Source organism: Ischnura elegans, chromosome 8 (assembly GCF_921293095.1).
Source record: "Ischnura elegans chromosome 8, ioIscEleg1.1, whole genome shotgun sequence".
In the NCBI taxonomy this organism is placed as follows: domain Eukaryota; kingdom Metazoa; phylum Arthropoda; class Insecta; order Odonata; family Coenagrionidae; genus Ischnura; species Ischnura elegans.
The window spans coordinates 56,566,718-56,588,575 of record NC_060253.1 but is presented as its reverse complement, the minus strand read 5'-3'; the positions used below and the strand labels follow the sequence as shown (position 1 = coordinate 56,588,575).

Below are 21,858 nucleotides of genomic sequence, written 5' to 3'. Positions count from 1 at the left end.
GTACAAATGATCTATAGAAGAAAACATTTCAAGGCCCCGATTCCCATATTTACTGATCCAATGCATTCCTTTGTGAGTTCTTGTTTGCATGACTCTGATCTGCTACTGTGTTTCTCGCTAGCTAGTCTTATGTAAAATATCCTTGAATAATTTTCATTTGTTTCCAAGAGGAGGTTCAAAGCAGTCGTGAATTGTTTTTTGAAATTGCATCTCAAGTCCACATTTCCCTTCCCATGTTTACATCAAGACCGCTTTCTGTGTTGTCACTGCTAAATTGAGTGCTAGACAATTAAAATTCAGTCCGTACAATTATTTCCTGCGTATACTCCGGAATGAACGTTCTTATTGAGTCTAACTATAACATTCCTTTATAAATAGTCTTTGGCAATATTTGAGGTAATCAACATCCAATTTGAGGAAAAGAAAATTTTAGTTAAGGAGTGCCGATACTTCCCTATAAAAATCAGGGATGCAATAGGAATTCAAAAACACAGTTGAATTTCAGTAGGGAAGATGGATACTTCCTTCACAGCGCCTGGAAAAGAGTCATCAGAGAGAAGCGCCCTGTCAGACAGCCAATCACAGAGCAGCTCCCATTCAGCCTACGGGAAATAAGCGATGCAGAAACTAACAGCCGCCACCTTCGACTTGAAGACGCTGGCAGGATAGCCAGCGAAACTGTTGTCTACAAACAAGCTGACGCGGAAGAAAACCCTGAAGAAATGCGGAGATCAAACCGTCGCCGCGGAAACCTACGTTCTTACATTTTATTTCACTGTTTTGCGTAGATACAAACTACAATATATTAATCCATTGCCTACCGTCTCATATAAAAAGAACCTCGGAAAAAATAAATAGAGGATAGGAGCATTGGATTCAGAAAATAAATGGAATTGGAAGGGGTTAAAAGAAACACGTCCTTGAGGTATTTTATGAGCCTCATACTGTCTAGCGGCATGCAGGTGCACTCACGTCGGTTGATGGAGTAATTTGACTCGACACTCAATTCTGCCAACGTACGTAGGATGGCTTACAAAGTGAGTTAATAACTTTAATCCATAAACTGTGAGCTCGGCCTTAATTTCTGCTGCAAGTGCGAGGGTGACTTGAGTCAGGGAGGATATACTAAGTGGTACCGGTGGATTAATTTTGCCTCATTGTTCCGAAACTCAAGTCATGTGTGGCTTCGTGTGCGGTTAAGTTGTGCGTAGACTACACAGTAAGGAATGTTCTCTTATTCGAAGATGCGAAAGTTAGGGCGCCTGGTAGCAGTTCAGACCTCACTTTGAGGAAGTAATCAATATTCATGATGGAAAAAAGAAATGACCTCGCCTGGATGTCTCAATACTTACACACTGCTCCGACGAGATACGGAGAGAGAGCGAGAGAGTTCAATTTTCTCTGTTTTTTTGTTTCTTCCACCAATCGCATTTCCACGAATATTACAAAATAGGATCCTCGAGTCGGCCTCTAAAGGTGTTGTCACTCACCGCACTTTTAAATTGTTTGCAAAAGTCGCCACTCGTGTCGCTGACGAACAAATTGATCCGATCCTCGCGGGGTGAAAATATATAATTTGGGGTATTAACCGAAATGTGTACACATGATGATGTGATCTATCAAATTCATTACTTTTCATTGATATTCAACGCAATAACAAACATCATACTGCAAAGTGTTGGAAGAGGTGGATCGCATTGCACTCATCACCGCGCCGCGGACATTTTTGAAAACCGATTAAAATGCGACCGAAAGGGCAACGGAAATCAGCCGTCTGTGAGATGGAATTGGGCCTCCTCTATTCAAACTCCTCCTTTTTCTTTAACAAGGGGAAACTTTTCGTTTAAAATAACAGTTCCCAATGCAAAGATACAAAAGTGCGGTAATAGCTTTGGCGCTCGGAGTAGACTAAGGCTCACCTTGGCAACTTAGTAAATAGCATGGGAAACCAGAATTTATTTGAGTATAGAGTATGAATCAGTTAATTGCTGTGTAAGTAAAAATATTTGCTTGCCTCGAAGTCTTTCCTTGTTTCGAAGCTCACAACTCTACTTAAGCTCGGAAGTATGAGCGTCAGCTGTAAGTGACCATCTATAGTTATCAAATGATTTTATACGATCCTTACATTTGCGAAAATGTCACTTTGGATATTCAGTCATTTTTATAAACTGATAATTAAAAAGGCTATGATGAGGGAACTATTTATCCTTAGTTTATCTATTTATGTATTATATAGACCACGGATGCCGACTTACAAAAAATATTTGGGGGGGCCCAAATCGGGGATCTTGCTCCGGGAAATTTTGTAAGTAGTGAGTGTTTAGTTTTTTAAGCATTTTAGAAGAGTCACATGATCAACATAAGAACCCTGATAAATCGATTATCGATATCTGGACACACCGGGGAAAATCGACAAGCCTGACACATTTTTTACTCACACCTATGACGAATTTTTGACTGGGCTCGGGCCCCCTCAGGCCCCATGGAGTCGGCGCCACTGATATAGACTTGAAAAATGGGTATGTAAAATTCGTTTTACAAACGTTATTTAATATGTTGATTAATAATTAATTACATGAATGGATAATATATTTTTACTATGTTCCACATTTCATGAATTTATTTACTATCACAGTCTGCTTCTTTATTCCGTAACATCAGAAGGGTTGGGATGCTGGTAGGAGGAAGCTACATGATCAGCACATCGAATTTTGGGGCTAGAATAAGGTAGATTTGGAAGCACCGGAGTCACTGGAAGTTTGCAGGAAAGGGTTAATCGGCAAAAATCAATTATTTTCTGAGGAACTTGTCAGCGTAAAAGGAAGTTGTGAGACTGACTCAAAATAGGACCCAAAAATTTTGAAACCTCAAGGTAAATCCAGACCATTGCGTCGTGGTCTTTGATGGGGAGAGGAGTTCATCATCATCATTGACAGTCATCAATTCGAAGATTGGTTTGATGCCGCCCTCCACTCAGTTATCCTATTAGCTTTTTTATAGCACCAAAATAATTATTCTAGTTTATATCCTTCATTGATTACTCTCTGTATCTCACGCGAGGCCTACTTCTGCCTACTTTTTCCGTTCCATCTGTGTTTCAACGATAATTTTCGTCAGACCACCGTTTCTCATAATGGGACCGATTAAGTTTTCCCGTCTTCTAGGCAAGATTTTCAATCGAATTTCTTTAAATGAATTCTTCTCGGGTTTTCAACTAGGTTAATTCAGTCGTATAGGCCGACGTTTCGGAAGACGACTTGCCTCCCATTTTCAAGGCGTGTTACTCAATGAAAGTCCAATTTCTAATCTTTGTTTTCCTACTCTTCTTATAACTTCCGAATTGCCTACGCGATCTATCCATTTAATTCTCATAATTTTTGGTATCACCTCATTTCGAATGATTCCATTCTTGACTTCTCGACTGCTGTCAACGTCCAAGCCTCGCTTTTATAGAGAAACATTCTCCATATGTAGCATCTGATGAATTGTTTCCTTACTTCTTTGTTTTTATTCTTAGCTGTAAGAAGATTCTACTGACTATGTTTTTCTTGCTTCGTCCATCGTTGGTAATTCGGCTTCCTAGGTAAGAGAAATCTATCTAACGATCTACCCATTTGTTCCTCATAATTCTTCAATAGTAGTACATTTCGAAAACTTTTAACCTTGGTTTGTCCTCTGCTCTCGTTATCCATACCTCACTATCATAAAGAATCTTGCTCCAATTGTAAGTCCTAATGAATTGATTTCATTATCGTTTATATACCTAGCTGTTGTAGAGAATTCTCTTTTTGAGGAATGCCCTCATTGCTCGAACTATTGTAGTTAATATTTTCTTTTTACTTCGTTCTTTTCTGGTCACTCGGCTACACAAGTAACAGAAATCCTTCACCTCCTCATGTTTATATTTTCCTAGTTTTAGGTTGATCTTCACCTCTTCTCATCTTCTAGAAAAATATCAATAACTTCGATTTATTTTCATTAATTTTCAGCTTATATCTAATCATTGCCTTCTGAGAAATTAATAGAATTTTTTTCTGTCCTCTCTGTGCCCCTTCTATGCGTGCTAATTTTTTTGTCGTTGATTTCCTCTGGTACTTTCTCTTTGATGTAATTGATAGCATTGTTAATGAAGACAATTAAAGTTACGGAGAACAGAGCACACTCTTGCCTCATTCCTTTTCGTACTTTTTCTATTCTAAATTCAAACTTTTAATTTGGAAAAAACGATGATATTTTCTAGTAATACATTAATAATTGAAGATATAACTGAAGAAATTTTATTTATAAGTCATTTTTTAGAGCAGAAGACGCCTTTCAAGTTCACGGAGTCGACATTAGCGTACTCCTAACTAAAGGCGCCCAAGAGACAGCACCTTAACGTCCTATGCGACGGACGGAGTGCTGCACTCAAGACAATCTAGCAGGGATCGTGCTGGCTCTGAAATATCTCTGCCATTCTATCCCTATTATCTTCCTGTGAATGACTGAGACTACAATATTATTTTATGATGACCCTACATTTTAAATGGTGGCATTCGAAGGTTATCAACTGATTCGCCCTTGCTAAATACGTAATGGAAATCTCATCACAGTGCAGACTCCACTGATTAAATGCTTATTTATATAAGTACACTGAAACAAAAAAGACATATTAGAGACAGCGATATTAGATCCAATACAATCCTGCAAGTAAATTTAAGGCCGGCATAATTATTTAAGGCAAACTCACCATTTACCCAGTTGGGCGTAATTGAGGTCGTGGGATATTAAACCATGTCTTATTCATAATCTTGGAAATTCGTTACATAAAGTTGCTTTTATTCACGATATCATTTTTCCTGTTCGGCAAGGAAGTACTTCTGAAAGTATACATATAAAAGCCACTGAAAAAGTCTCTTCTACCCTTTCACAACCATCTTCCTTTGAATGACTGAAACTACACAATTCTTTTATGATAACTCTGTATTTTGAAAGGTGGCATACCGTGGTTATTAACTGATTCGCCTTGGCTAGTATATACGTCGCGGATGCTGCGTTGGAAATCTCCTCATCAGTGTGCAGTGATAGTGATTTATTATTCCGTTTCTCTTTGGAACGAATTTCGCTGAAAAGAGCCTCGGTGTACGTTCTCGCGGTCTCATGAATATTTACTCATCCAATCCGCCGCCGGTCCCGAAGCAAAGGTCGCGAGCTCATTTGCAAGAGTAATGTTCCGGGGGATGTTGTTCGGAATGGACCACTGCGGTCACTTCAGTCGCTAGTTTAAAATCTCATTCACTCTCTCCAAATTGTCACAATTGGCGAGATAAAGATCGGGGGTAACCGGATTCCATGCCACTCTATTTTCAAAGTGACGAAATCAATGGTGTCGATTGCACATTAGACTCTCCTAACACCATGCAATGGAATGGCGATCGCCATTTCCACGATGCTATTTTTCCCTGAATGATAAGAAAGTACTTCAGAAAGTATGGATAAATTGTTCTTAATGGTGGTATTCGAAGGTTATCAACTGATTCGCCCATGCTAAGTACGTTATTGATAATTTGTTCTTAATCCGTTCTATATTTCTTTGATAACCACCCGATTGATAATTCTGTATATCTTTTGTATAATATGTGGCACGATGTGGTTATTATCATTGGTTAAATGAAGCATTTCAATCTTTCCACTAAATTAATTTTCCAAGAGAAGAAGATTATCTCCATCCATTTGAGGCAAGGAGATTGTATATATCTGGATGGGGCACCACTAGTTTTGAGCGTGGAGCCAAATGTGTCGGGAATGGGGTGGCTTGGGTAGAACAAGTTATGCCCACTTATACCAAAAAATTTACAATCCTATAAAGGTCAATGCTTACTATTTGGTGAAATTTTTGGTCATGACTCGTTAGTACATAGAATAACCAATGGAACCCACAATTTAAACCTGTTTTTCTTACTTTATTGTTAGGCTTCGCGAAGTTATGACTCAAACATCTTTTCCCAGAGAAACATTATTATCACTCATCATGGTTACGTTCTACAACCAGCTCAGCTGAAAATAAAATTTTACGAGAGTAAATTAGTCATTTACTTGCCCTTATTCTGGCATTTAATCTTATTATATCCAACGGAAATCTAAAAATTACAGTACAAAAGTGTATTTTCCACGATATACGCACCAATAAAGCGGCTAAAAGACACACAGTTTATACATTGCTAGAAGTATCGGGAATGATGAGAAAAATCCGATGACAATCGCCGGCGAAATATTAATGGTTATGGTAGCATTTTTCACTTAATGTAGTTCATTTTCAGAACAAAACTTAGCCTCCTCAAAATATCAGTCGGAGAGAAGGACCAAAAGTTTTCAAACCAAGATGTCGGAACTTTGACCTGGCTAAAAACCCGGGAACAGTGCCTCCAGATATTTACAACCTCCTTGATTTAAGGCAGTCTCACCATTTACCCAGTCCAGAATATTTGAGGTCGAAGCTGAGTGAGGGCTATTTAGCCGTGTCTCATTCATAATTTTGGAAATTCGTTCCCGAAATTCGCTCATTTTCGCGACGGAATTTTTCCTGAAAGGAAGGTAATTATGAAAGTTTTCCTGGATATCACACAATTACTTATACCACTTCTTTTTACAGAGCGCGACCCGGGTTTCAATGAATTATCATCATCTTCAGGCGCAAATTACCTATAAACAAATCATAATTTGCGCCTGAAGACGATAATAAATCATTAAAACCCGGGTCGCGCTCTGTAAAAAGAAGTGGTATAAGTAATTGTGTGATATCCAGGAAAACTTATAATAGAATACCACAAAGTTAATCGAGAGTTAGTGAATTTTAATTATGAAAGGATATATTTAAAAAATCCTTCACACGATCGCGAAAACTCTTAGGTTGAATAATTGACTGTTTACAGTGAAAGCAATTGAGTGCACTGTCATACGTTATGGAAGCTGTGATCAGGATCATTGTTAGCATCTTCCTTGAGGCCGGATTCAAGGGGGATCATAAATTGAGTTCCAGGTTTGAAAAATGGGCTCCCAGGTGCTCAGTGCATGGCACCGCAGGTTTTGATGTAGTTGGCATAATTTTCCCGGGAAATATGTCTTCGGACCAAAAAATGCATAGCTTTACCTCCGGATTTTATGCCCGGAGAAGAGGGTTTGGAAAGAAATATGAGACATTGGAGCTAGGTTATCAGGGGAGAGGATGAGCAAATAGGAAAAGGAGGTCGTTATTCATTCGGGAGAATTGTACCCTACCAGAATTTTTGTTCAGTCGGAGACCATTATTCAAAAACTAGCATCCAGTTCATTAAAAGTTTTCATTTAGTCACTATTTCACTGAGACATAAATCCTTAGTGTTTGGTGCTATGATTGATTAATCGATACCAAATTCCATAGGCGGATCCAGGGGGGGGGGCACGGGGGCACGTGCCCCCCCCAGACCCTCAAAAATATGCATGATTTTTAATACGGTCCCATTATCATTGCGTTCGTTTTGTATTACGAGGTATCCTTGTGCCCCACCCAGAACAAAATCCTGGATACGGCCTTGCTTGTGCCCCTCCCAGAAAAAAATCCTGGATCCGCCCCTGCCAAATTCAGAAAGATTAATTGCTGTCATCTAAAACTGTCTGTGGATACCATTGGTATTTACAATTAATTGACCATCGTTTGGGGACAGTTAACGTATTCTTTCTTTAGCTGTATGCAGGTCCTCTCTATTTTAATCGTCCACTCTAGAAGTATCTAAAGCCGATAAAGCCTTTTATCTGTGCTGTTCCCTTTCATCACAGAGGTCTTATTAGACATTCGCTATGGGACTCTCTTCATTACGGTATTATTTTTGTCTCTCATGAACTTTATTCCCTGGGAATATTTATGAGTTATTTTACGAAACCTGTAATGATTGGTCGTAGAAGGAACAGTAGTTGAGTTGAAACAGCCAAATCATTGCCCTACAATTGTTTATTATGACAACAGATTGAAGAAAAAGGATAACAGAGTCATTTCTTAGTGATTGACTCATGAAGTGTGCGGAAAATTTGTGTAAATTTTTCCCCATCGGTCTCGATTCTTATTTACCTAGGCTTATGAAGGTTATGGTATGTTACACATTTAAAATATGTTTATATCAAGAATTATATATTTATATGCTATCGGCATTATTGATGATGCTATTTTGCGAGATATTTTAAAACTAATGTTTGAATCAAAATAAATATTGCCCTTCTACACAAGCCGTGTCCGTTATACAATGAGGAATACATTTACGAAAAAATCAATTGCCAGTAATTCAATAGAAATATTCTAAGTGTCATTCATATGTATTTGTAAAATGAAAAGGAAAAAGTTCAACATGTTAAATTGCTTAATTTTCGGATAATAATTTCAATAATGTATTTTATATTATTTTTGTATCTTGTACTAATTTTTTACGTGATAAAGACAGATAATTAATAGAAATTTAAAATTTACCAATACGTTTTTCATTACAATTTTTTTTGAAATATTTCATCAATTTGACAGCCAAGGAAATTCGTTCTTTGTACAGGGAGAAAAAATTAATTAGATTGACATTCACTTTTGTCCTCAGAAAAGGGGGGGGAGGATCAGTGCCATAGAGGGTATTGGGAATTTGAAACTAGGTGGAATGTTTTTATGTTAATTAGTTTATGTAGCCGTGTACGATTAATTCCTGGTAGGGGTACCATTCTGAAGATAAATACGAGATTACAGGATTTTAACATTTTTTTATTCATTGGTATTTTAATGTGATACTACTGTATTTCTCCTAATATAAATAGGTTAAAGAAGTATACTTTAAGGGTTATTATAAGATTTTCGAATGTTTTAATCGTCGTTTTGCATTAGATTTGTAGCTCATTTTATATTTCGAATTGTAACTAATCATGCTTTGTGTTTACATAAGATAGCTTGATGTATTGCAAAAAATAGAAATCTGTATTTTGCCTTTGTTCACAAACTAACATAAAGAAAATGATCCTTATTTGTAAACATGTATGTGTTGGTAAAATTTCAGTTTTTTTGTAACAACACCAGCAATTGTATGTATTAATTTACGAAAAGCAGGCTCGATACATATACCTTTGTAGCAGGTCTTGTACCAGGTCTTGTACCTTTGAGGCTGTTTAAAACTGCGAATAATTTGTACTTTAGTAATGCAAACAGTAATGGAGTAAAATACATATTCTTATTAATATTATACTTTTAATCGTTTTTTCATATGACCACCAGGCCAATGGCATTCTTGTAACAGTTTAATTATTACTATAATAATTAGTAATAGTGAACAAATATTTTTTATGAATACTCCTTTTAGGTGGAAGTGTGAATGAATAAGCGGTATATTACTGGGTTGGGCGATATTGATGAAGTAGGTACTCATCCATGAGGCGTAGTCAGTTTTTGCAATCGCGGTGGAAATTAATGCGACCTCACGACGTAATATTGACGGCACGTCTGCCCACACTTGCGGTTTCCCAATGAAATGCATCGCTCCAAAAACTGCTTCCGAGAGTTTTGGCGTCTGGGGAGTGACTCGTGATATTGCGTGGAGCGTGGAGGCGAGAGGTTCTACTCGACTTGGCTCGGTTTTAACCCTTTCGAGTGGGTGGCCCTCTTCTCTTGAAGATGGAGGGTAAGCGGTGATCTTCCTTTGAATGAGGAACTCGGCGTGGGAGTGAGTGGTTACCTCCCTACCCAAAGCTTTTGATGACTTTCTTTTTCCCATCTCCCATCCCCTTGCATTGGCTCTTTCTCAGTAGGTTTTCGCAGGTTTTTCACGCCCCCCTTCTTGCATGGACGTTTTCCTGCCGTAGGTTTTTTCCAATGAGGATGAAAGTCAATATCCTTAGGTTTTTCCCATCCTTGTTCACATCTATTTACACTTGGTAAATGTAACTTCGTCTACTTTGAATTTTTGAAGCATACTTATTTGTCTACTTTTTATAATTTGACTTTGCATTTAATTTCAAGAATAATTTGACAATTTATTTAACTGCAAAAAATTAATGCTCGACGAGGGGTTTGAAGGAAAATGGGACTTTCTAGTCCGAATATCGCACAAAGACGAATTATTATTACTTTTCCCATTTGTAATCCCCACCATTGGCGGATTGAGAGAGGGGCTGGGAGTGGGGGGGGGGGGGGGGCTATAGCCTATCCCCCTGGGTTATCTAATTTACACGAGATAAAATGGTATTTTTTTCATTTTGTCAAATTGAATATAAGAGAGGAGATAATTTGGAATTTTTACAATAAGGAATAAAAACTTAAATCCTTATAAAAACTTACGATGAAGTAAAATTACTAAAAATGTACATGAATGTTTGTTTAAAAAAACAACCTTAAAGCGTTGTTGAAAGTATCAAAATTCTCAAAATTTTCTAAACCTCCCGGACCCTCACTTCTACTTAGTTACCCCCCTTGAATATAAGAGAGGAGATAATTTGGAACTTTTACAATAAGGAATAAAAACTTAAATCCTTATAAAAACTTACGATGAAGTAAAATTACTAAGAATGTACATGAATGTTTGTTTTAAAAACAACCTTAAAGCGTTGTTGAAAGCATAAAAATTCTCAAAATTTTCTTAACCTCCCGGACCCTCACTTCTACTTAGTTACCCCCAGCAACCCCAACTAGCCTTGTCCTTATCCTGGACTCGCCACTGATCCCCACTCACGGATTCATCTTTCTACTCTCCTTCCTCCCCGTGATAATCTTTCGCCCTACCCACCTTTCTAGCTCTTTAACCGCTCGTCGCATGCATATTCATCCCGAAGCTCGTCTTTCGCTCCTTGCATGCGGTTTGTTTGCGTTCCGTCGGCGGCGTCGGTCCAGCAGGTGGAGGAGGAGGTGGATTTGAGTAGACGGAACCTCAGACATAAACATTCTTCTCTGTAGAGTCTCTTTTCTCACGATGCCCTGTCGAGCATGCGGAAAAGGAGTTTTCCTCGCAGGAACTCATCATCTCTGTCTGACCTGGGCTTGGTTGCATCCGATTCAAAGGATGGGTGTTTTTTCCCTTCTAAAGGCCGTTTTACCCGGGGCACGGAATAAGGTGGTTTCCTATTTTTTTTACTGACTAAATCGAAAGATTATTACTCCTAGTGTACGTATTTCACGGTTTTAGATTTTTTAAAGACGATATCTGTTTTTCGCGATTAAATGAAAAGTGAAAAATTTCAAGCGCAAGTATGAACACTGGGAAAAGCCCGTGTGACGTCATTCTGGTTCCGGCTTCCGCCGTGTGAGGCCACATTGGTGCGAGGCTGTGAGCGCCGCTACGATGCAGGCTGCTAGTAGGTAGCCCTTGGCTTAAATAAGGATTATTAATACCCTATCAAACGAAGGAAACTTTCTGACCATAGGCAATTTTAATAGGTGATTATTAAGAGATGTTTCACTGATCTCTGTGCCTCATGCATGTATTAGTAATCTCAGACGATGTAAAACTCCTGACTACTCGTATAGAAACTAGGTCCCTGTGACGCCACGTGGAGTGGCATCGCATGGGCGCCAATCTGGCCTTTTTCAAACGAGGTTAAAATTGACCATTTACATTCGTTTAAAGTGGGATTATTTAAACCAAATATTTTGTATATTATGAATACACTAATGGTGGGTAACGAATCGCAATCAATGCCTTTCGTTTTCATTGATGAATGAAACTACCCTATTTCGCAGGTTAGAACTGCATTAATGTCTAAAATGGCGTGGAATTGCGCGAACGCATGAACGAAATTGGAACAGGGACTATTTTGCCATCCCACGTCCACGCATTCTCGCATGTGTTCTAGGAATTCACCGCTTTATAGGACGCAATTTTGACTGCGCCTTCGTACACACGTCATATTGTGCAAGTACGTGCCCCGTGTGAAACGGTCTTAAGTGCCTCTGAGTGATAAATATTTCATAGACATTCCCAAGCGAAATCTGCCCTGCCCTGATGATGATGGCAGATGCAGCCATCGAAACGTCGGCCTACAGTGAACTCCACCGGTAGAAACCCCGAGAAGACTTTACCTGCACGTCCAAAGCGCATTTGAATCTAAGCCAAGGGAAGTAGCATGTCCATTAAGGAATAACAATAAGAAAATGTACTCAGAAATAGTGGGAAGGAGCTAGAAAACATCACTCGATGCATAAATATCATTCATTTTTGTGGACGGGAAAACCTGAGGAACTGAAAAGAGCTGGAAACTCTCCTAGCGAACAATAATTAAAATTTTAACAAAAAAAATGAGATATGCAATACCGATTCAATGGATCCTATGGTCAATGGAACCTTTAATGCGACATAAGCGTACTTTCTAACAACAGTGACGCGCTTTTTTATAGTGAAGTACTTCTAATGGTAACTTATTACGTGAAAAGTTTGATGTCGCTATGCCGAAAAGATAGGGAAAATGACGGGTGAAAAACGGAATTTTCTTCTGCATGGGCCAAATCATCACCTGACGTTATTTCAAATGTGAGTATTTGTATTTTCACATATGTATTTTGGGCAAATCACGTATGTTATTTTAATAATACTTGAAATTCCCCCGTTTAGTATTGCATATTAATCCAAGCTTCAGAGTCAATTCCAAATATTACGGGTAACCATTAATTTATTTGGAATTTGTTGATCTAATTTTTAGATTTTGTCGTTTGGTCATGAAAATAAACTGATTTACTGCTTAGAAGTAGCATCTCATTAGCGAATATTTCCTTTTAGAAGCGAGAATATTACACAATAAACGGTTTCCATGCATGTCTTATGCCGGGAATCAATGCGACACACGAGGCAAGGAACATGTTGAAATTAAACAAATGTAGCTAAATTTGATGATGTGAATAGTAAAGTAGTTTTTAAAGTACTTCGTAGATTTTGTTCCATTGTTGTTAGCTTCGATGGAAACTTCTCAGAGGATGTCGTTTAGTCATCATATATGATAATTCTGCTATCTATTAATCGTGGAAAATAACAAAACTAAATGTAAAAACATTCGGCCCTATGTAACGACTCATTCGCAAAATTCTGTCAGAACTTTATAATTTTTCAAAACTTCTTTGAGTTTCTCAAACCCCTAGCCTGAAAGTATAGGTTATGGCGCGGGCAGCAACGGATTTCAGTGTCGCACAAAAGAAAAGTGGTTGAATTTTTTCGAGGGTTGGGTTTAATGGAAGTAGTTAGAGAGTGATTTGTGGGAGGACACGGGTAAGAATGGTGTAAATTATCGTTGCGTCATTCTACTTTTTTGTCTGCCGCCGTAAATCTGAGAAAGGTATGGGAAACAATTGCCGTTTACTTTAGGGAAGAAAAATTAACATTTAACAACTATGAAACGCACTTTTTGCGCTGGTTTTCATCGGTGTCCTAAATAGCCCTTCCTTTTTTATATTATTTTAATTATAACGCTTTGAAAATGTATTATAAAGCATCAATTTTACTTGTTAGAATTCTCAACCCTTATTTCAATTATTTAAAAGGCAGCATTAAATAAGTCAAATTAATGTTTCCATAATTTGTTAATTTTCGCCGCCCAAATCAGGATATTTATTCTAGTGGAATTTTTTGGTGTCATAACCTATGAAATCATTTCAGGCAGGACGGGGATTTCAGGCCCGCGATATATTCATAATAAAATATATAGCAGCATTTCCTTGGTTTAATACACAACTCCGCTACTGACCATGGTTTCGACACATTTAGGTCATTCTCAAGGTGATGGAACAGAAACACTTACTTGTATTTATACCAGAGCCAAGGTAGGGGAAGGGTGTATATGGATGTGGCGTTAGGGTAATGGTAGGGAGAACGGATTGGGTTAAATTTTGAAGACCGATGACTTATAACGGACAACAAAGGGGGGAGGAGGTCAAGGTTTATTCGTTATATGGACCATACCCCCTCATTCGCCTTGGCTCTGGTATACATTTTCTGTTTAATCACCTTGGTTATGACCTATAAGTGTCTCATAAGTGCTGTCTAAAATGTGGAAATTACCATTGGTATTTTATATTTTATCATGGATTTTGGTTTAAAGTTCCCAGTAGTCTGGAATATTCATTACGATATGGATGGAAGAAAAATTAGTTTGTTTCTGTGTACGTTTTAATGTTATAATTGAGAAAAAAATGATAGCTCCTAAGGTTAAAGGAAAATAATTCTTTGTGACGGTGTAGCTCGTAAGAGTGTATGATTTCCTACTTATATCTATTAGTGTAGTGACGATATTCTTCCTTCAATTCTTTATGGAATTTATTTATTTTAATATTCAACGATGACTAATTAAAAATTCTCTTCTTTGACCCTCATTCCTGCGGAACCGTTTTTCTTGAGTTTCATGAAAAGCAATATGCGAATAAGCTTCTCTGAAAAAAAACAAATTTTTCCCTTAAGGGCTCATAAAAAAATCAGGGCGGTCGCATAGCAGCTGACCTTTATACTCTGACCTTATTTTGTTGTTTTATTCTCCGAAAAAAATGTTCTCCATGCCTCCAATCAATTAGAAAATATCAGACCGGCAGCTACCTCTTAGATTCCTGTTTCATTGACTTCTTGGACCTAGCGATGGAAAAATCGATTTCGATTAAAATCGGCTTTTAATAGTGAAAGCTCGAAGAAATCGATATCGACCTACGGTTTTCGTGTTTCTATCCAATCTCCATTTTTCAACTCTGGTCTTGACCATTTCGTTTGATATCAGCCGCGTCTTTACCGCTCTATGATAACGTCATCCGTCCCATGTGAAAGACTTTTCTCAAGGCAGATCAAATTGGACAGACACGCCCTTGATCATCAAGTAAGCATAAAAAACACTCAATCTTTCTAAAAATTTCTAGTGAAGCCAAATGGAAACTTTAATGTGCGTGAGTTTGTAAATTTTTACTTCTAATTATTCAATTATGAATTGTAAGTATTTTTTTTCTTTTATTCCGATGTGGATTTTTAGTTTTTTAGAATGAATAATAAATATATATTTGTGCAAACTGTTTTTTTTAAATGAAATGACGATTTCTTCGGTAAATCGATCTTTTGGTTAAAATATAGATTTTTTTTTGAAAATTCAACCTTTTCATTTCCATGAAAAGTCGATTTTTGAAGTCGAAAGTTTGCTAAAAAATCGATAGTTTGATAAGTCGTTTTCTCAAAAAATCGATCGTCAGAGAAATCTATTGTCCGAAGTATCGATTTCACGAAAAATCAATCGTCCAAAAAAAAGTATTACTCGAAAAATCGATAGCTCAAAAAGTCGTTTTCTCGAAAAATCGACCGACATTTTTCATTCACTACGTAGGTACTCCTGCTTCCTAGGCATCGTTGCGGTTTAGTCTTCCCTCTCAGATGAAGCTCTCTCAAGGCACGCGCCTACAAGTGTGCGTTCTGCCTTTGGGGTTCAAATGCAAATGCCGGAGGCCGCATTTCTGCCGGCGTATTCAAGAGGAAAGGGGGTATCACTTGAAGGAGAGAGTTTCGGTCGAGGGTTGGCAAATAATGTGGGCGGTGCGTGGAAAGCATTTATGGTTTAAGGGAGGTTTTGTGTGTGTGCGCGCCATGGCCGTCGTACTTTCTGAAGATCCAGGTTTTCGGTGGCGATCATCCTCGAATGTTACAACATCCCTGGTTTGACACGGGGGGGAGTGAGGGGGCTTGGGCAAAGTTTTCCGAAATTGCTTTCGGGTAAGTTCACACAGAGAGGTCCTTTTTGGTGGGACAAACTGGGAGGGTTTCCCTCCTCGCAAGTCTGCGTGTCGGTGTTTTCGTTAGAAATCGCTTTAAAAGATTAATTGATATGGCTTTTAACTTCGCTCGAAAAGGATTCAAAAGGCTGGGCGATAAGTTCCAGTTTCGCGAAAGGGCATAACTTTCTTCGCGAGTGAAAGTTGTGTGTAGGGGTCGCATGAAAGGGATTTATCTCTTTATTATCCGACATGTTTCTCGGATATGGTAAACACCGCTGTTAATTATGTTCAAGAAAATTTAAGGGCCTCTTTCATTCCGTAGGACCATTAGCGCATTCCGTAAGTCGCATTCAATGCATTATATTAAACGTTTAATGTCCTTCAGCACATACTGTTAAAATAACCAATGATTGCGGCTTTTACTTAATCTTTATAATTACTTACACGAAGAAGTCCTATTTCACTGAGCACTCGATTCATTTGCACTCGATGAGTCAGAAAACAACAAATGGCCCTCGAAAAGTCAAAGTCAGATAGTGACTTCTTTCAAGTTTCTAGGGTGAATAAATATTTCCTATTCCATTCTATCTACACTAATTGAAATTCTATCTGAAACGCATCACAATTTATGAAAAATTACTGGTGGTATGAAGTATTTGGTAATACTTACTGAAGAAAGGGAGTATGAGCATAATGTGTTAGGTAAAACATCTAAAAGTTCGTGAAACGATAGAGATCACAGCTTTTAATCTGAAACTTTTTTATAAGGGTTGAGATGCACTTGTAGGTGGGTGAAAAATCCTTATGAAAATTATAAGGATTTGACTGTGGTGCAGAAATGAAGACGAAAAAGGAATATTAGGGTATTTAGAAATGTCTCCAATTCCCGTAATAAACCGCTCGTCGCTTTACCGAGATTGGTGATTTATTTTAGTTTCTACTGAAATTGCGGAAAAAAGGACTCTTGGACGAGGAGTTCAGCTCATTTTCGACTTTGTTTGGAGAAGGCTCAGCATGCATAAATGATAATGTGACGACCGCAGGTGCCTGAGCAACCAAGACTCAGGGAGTCCTCATCTTAATCTAGAGGGCTCCCTTATATCAAGACTGGGAGAGAGGGAGTTAAAATGGGACGTACGGAGATCTCCCTAAGCGGACATCCGTGGCAGCGAACGTTTCAGGGCCAGTGTCCACATCCTTAAAGGGTGGTTAGGCTCTGTGGACGCTTACCCGAGCCCACAACCGTTGTTTTTTTTCGCGTAGTCAGTCTTGCAGTGTTTTTAGCAAGAGTGCCGCTCTTAACTTGCCTCTAATCCTCTTTGTTTTATTTTTTCTGTCTCCTGTGGAAATAAGAGGATCAAACAAAGTAGAAGGACACAGTCAAGTTCGTCCGCTAATCTCGGTTTGGCCTCTGTGGAGAGCTTAAACCGGACGTACTCAACCTCTTGGATGTCAGTGCGGCTAAATCCTCCACCCGTCTCTGCATTTTGTTGAAATGCTAATCCAATCCGTTTTAATTGATCACCCTCTTAAATCACTCGAGCCGCTCCCTTTTTCTTCCTGAAGTTTTTACGACGCTTTAAAGGAATCCATTTACTTCTGTTTAGCTTAAAAATATATTGTCTTTAACGTAATGACCTCATTGAACTTCATTAGACGCTGAATGAGGACGATTATTTTGTATTGAAATAAATACTTGCAATATTCCACAGTGATAAAATTTGTTACGACCTTGGTTTCAATGATACAACATCGTTTTCAAGGTGAAGTTATTAATGATTATAATTTTGAATCAAATAATCAAGATCATCACATTGAAGATGATGTAGTAAGATTGAAACCTAGGTCGTAATACATTTTATAACAGTGGAAAAGATTTCATTTCTTTTATTAAAAAGTATTTATTTCAATATGGAAAAATTCCACTCCATCATGCTTAAATATTTTGATTTTGTTTCTTTTATAGCCTGGACAATACTTTAAGCAAATGAATCATAAGACAGTTAGGCCAAGATTTTCGCTCACGCATTGGCGAGTGAAATGCAGTTTTAATTGTCACATAAGTGGAAAATTGCATAAAATACAATAATAGATTATTTTTTTGGAATTTTTGCTGCAATGGTGGACAGAAATTGATGCAAAAAATAGGGCTAAATAGAATTATCCGGAGCGACTTCCTCGCTTATGACTTATCTCAGACTTTAAGGGTAGAACAGTCGGTTTCTTTTGCAGAGCCATATCGCTCCGTGAAAAATATTGCTGTAGATTTTCAAAGGCTTAATCCGGTGTTGAAACCGTTGCTATTTGGTTATCGAATAATGTATATCGAATGACCTATATTCGATACAACGTTGTGCTACAGTCTCTCGACGATTGTCTTCATCAGTCCATCATGTCTCAAGATGTGGCCTATACGGTTGTTCCGTTTTCTTATTAAGGTTTTCTTGAGGCTTCTCTTCTCTCCTACTCTTCTTAGGACTTCCTCATTACTAACTCGATTGATCCATTTCATCCTCATAATTCTTCTATAGCAACACGTTGACCCCCACAACCCTCTCACGATATTGATGGTAACGAGAAAAATTAAGTGTGATGAAAGTACAAAATGATCCATATATGATATGGTCATCATCGTCTTCACGGGTCAACAATCCTAAGATTCGTTAAACGCAGCTCTCCACTCAGTTCTCCTCTCAGCCAATCTTTTCACACCTACGCATTTATTCTCTTTCACATCTTTCTTAACTTAACTTTCATCCCTGTACCATATATTTTGTTCAACGTCTTCCTTTCCCGTTCTTGCCATCCACTTGTCCTTCGACGATTATCTTCATCAGTCCATCATATCTCAAGATGTTGCCTATGTGGTTGCTCCGTCTTCTCTTTTCTTAAGGCTTCTCTTCTCTCCTATTCTTCATAGGACTTCCTCATTATCTACTCGGTTGATCCATTTGATCTTCATCATTCTTCTGTAGCACCACATTTCGAAGGCCCCAATCCTTGCTTTCTCCGCTGCGGTCAATGTCCGCGCCTCACTTCCGTAAAGGAGCATACTCCAAATGTAGGTTCTTATAAATTGTTTCTTTACTTCCATATTTAAGTTTCCCGCTGTGAACAGGTCTCTCTTTTGGTGGAATGCTCTCTTCGCCTGGGCTATTCTGCTAATAATGTTTTTCGTACTTCTCCCGTCACTAGTTATCTTGCTTCCCAATTAACCGAATTCATCCACCTCTATCAGTTTTTGCTTCCCTATTTTAATGTTAGTCTTGACTTCTTCTCTTCTGCTGCGTACATTGGTTTTCTTCGTGCTTATTTTCAGTAGATATTTACCCATTACCCTACCCATTTTAACCGGAATACTTTTAAAATCCTTCTCTGTTTCTGCTATGACGGCTATGCTATCGGAAATTCTTAGCATCCTAATTTTTTCTCCATGGATCTCTCACTCCAGAATCCTTTTCTTTGATTTCATTAATTAATTTCTCCATGTAAACGTTGAAAATTACTGGTGGCCAAAAGCAGCCTTGTCTCGCTCCTTTCCTAATTCTTACTGCTTCACAGTTGGGCCCTGATTTTATCACCGCTACTTGGTTTTTGTATAAACTGTGGATGCAATTTGTGGATACAATCCACATGTCCAAATGATTTAATATAAAAATAAATTTTTATAAAATACGTTTTTTTTTTAGAATTTGGCTTTTCAAAAATTAAATTATAAATTTCCTACCTTATCTGTCATTTCATTTTATTCTCTCCCCTTAATCATCTTTTGTTGATAAATTTTTGTTCAATCAATTTTTCAATGTACTTTGATGTGAACTAATTTTTTGTTAGGACTCTCTATCATTCTCGTTCCTTTAAATAATCGCAATGCCGCGTTCGAATTTTTGTGGCCATTTTTTAAAGCTAATCTCTATATTTAATCTTAAATTCTGAATAATTATTGATATACAGTTGAAATTATAGCAAAAGTGTTGGATTATTGCATTGTCATCTGGTTCTGAGTTACTCCGAAAGGTTCAGCTTAATATCTAATCGGAAAGTGTTGTAAAATTGAGTTGCAAGATTTGAACCAGACAAGATGACAAACAACAGAATGAGTTAATAAAAATGTTATACAGTAGCTGTCAATCGAAATCTATTGAATCACCATCGTACAATAATTTTTTTCTGATTAACGTGTGCCGCATTTTAATCTTGGACATTAAAAATGTGGAAAAAGATGCCTTAATCACTTGGCAGCATTTGATTGATTTCATATACACTACCTTCCGTCAAGTGAAAAAGGGGAGAATTAGAAAGGGTCTGATGTCATTTGTGCTTGTTTTTCCTCTCTTCCAAATGCGTTAAAAAATCGGAGAAATAATTCTGGGATTTTGGCGTGAGCATTAAATTTGAATAGGGCAGAGTGTCATCAGGAATCTGAAATCAATAGGGTTATTGTTAAATAATTGAGCCAGGCGCATATCACCACATATTTTAATATGCAGTTCAACGGTATTTTCCTCCGGTAGAAATTTAAATCAAATAGGTATAACTTAAAAATGTTAAAAAAAATGACATGCGAAATGATCGATGCATATCTAACACATGATTATTTCATATTATAATATTTTCCGATCTTTTCAACTTGATCTCTATATTTCCGGCCATCAACGCTGCGATTGAATAGAACTTGAAATTGATGTACCTACGTAACAAGATATTTTAATCTGTGTAATTAGATTCCGTATTCGACTGTGTGGGAAGCCGGCAGTCTAGTCACCACACATACCTTTAATCTGTGGGCTAGAGGCATGTTCACTCTCTACGGTATGGTGTTGTTTTTGGAGGGAATGACCGACAGCTGAGGCCATTTGCGCCATGAGGGAAGGGTATGGTATGGAAGGAAGGGTGGAGAGAAATCCGGCGTCGGCATTGGCCTTCTCTTAATGAAAGGCGCCAAGGGGACCACGGCTTAACGTCCCATCCGACGGACGGAATGTCGCGCTTGAAATGTCCTCTATGCAACATTCAAGGAGGGATTGGGTAGTCTCTGAAAATTCTCTGCCACCGACGGGATTTGAACCCAGTGCGACTGGGTGTGAAGTCAGCACCATAGCCATCACACCAACCCGATATACTTTTAATCCGTGGGCTAGGGGCATGGTCCTTCTGTACATTTTGGCTTGAATTAGTATTTTCTAAACCAAAAGTAAGTAAAAATGGCATGCACCCCAGCTATTTCAATAAATGGAACTCTTACCTGCACGATTACGTGCCCCGGGTAAAGTCGTTTAATATCATGCAGGTAGCAAAAACAACCAGTATCTTAAATAAACCGGAATCATTATGCATTCTTACGGGCGGGGGGAATATGATAGCTTAGTGGGTGGAGTACGTAGCTGCTGATCGAGAGGTTCTGTGTTCAAATTGCGAGTGATACCTTCGGATAACCCCAGACAAAATCCTCGCAAGGCGAGGTTTTACAAAGAAGGGACAAGCCCCCTATCCCGAATGAGTGAAATTCACTCATATTTGGCTTAATTCCGGGTGATCTCTACCCTCACCAATCCAAATCAAGCTTCAGGTAGATTCACTGAGGATGGGACTTACGGGGGTGATTATCACACCTTGTGGTTTATTAAAATCATCTACCAAGGGCACACATCAATGAAAGTAGTACGAGTAGCGACATTCGTTATTACGTGTTATTCTGGTTATGCTATTTGTTTCTCATTATAGCATACGTTTTTTCTCTTTATCTCATTTTCCATGCTTAGTTTCTTTTCTTACTTACACGCTTACATTCCATCCCTCCCTTCTGTTTCCGGATACACTATCGCCTTTCTCTTCACATACAACTCATCCTCCAAGCTTGTTATTACCTTTTTTTATTCTTGGCTACGTAAGGTTTCACTGGCATTATCTGGCAATTTATTTAAAGAGATCATTTTATTCAGGTAAATAGGTTTTTCTTATCATTATCATCAGATTAAATGCGATCCTGGTGGAAATTTGTTATTCGGTTTTGTAAAGCATCACGAGCGAGGAATGTGAGACTTAAGATAAAGGTGAGTGGTGAAAAACTTGAGCAGATTGAGCAGTTCAACTATTGAGGCAGTGCGTTAGAGGAAAACGGATACAGTAAGAGCTTTAGGAAGAGATTTTAATTAGCAAAGGAG

The 21,858-nt window shown here is 38.1% G+C and overlaps 1 protein-coding gene across 2 annotated transcripts in view; it reads left to right on the top strand.

Moving 5' to 3' along the window:
- LOC124163662 (neuronal acetylcholine receptor subunit alpha-10-like) overlaps nt 1–21,858 on the top strand; it is a 397,294-nt gene that overhangs the window by 90,843 nt on the left and 284,593 nt on the right. The window lies entirely within an intron of this gene.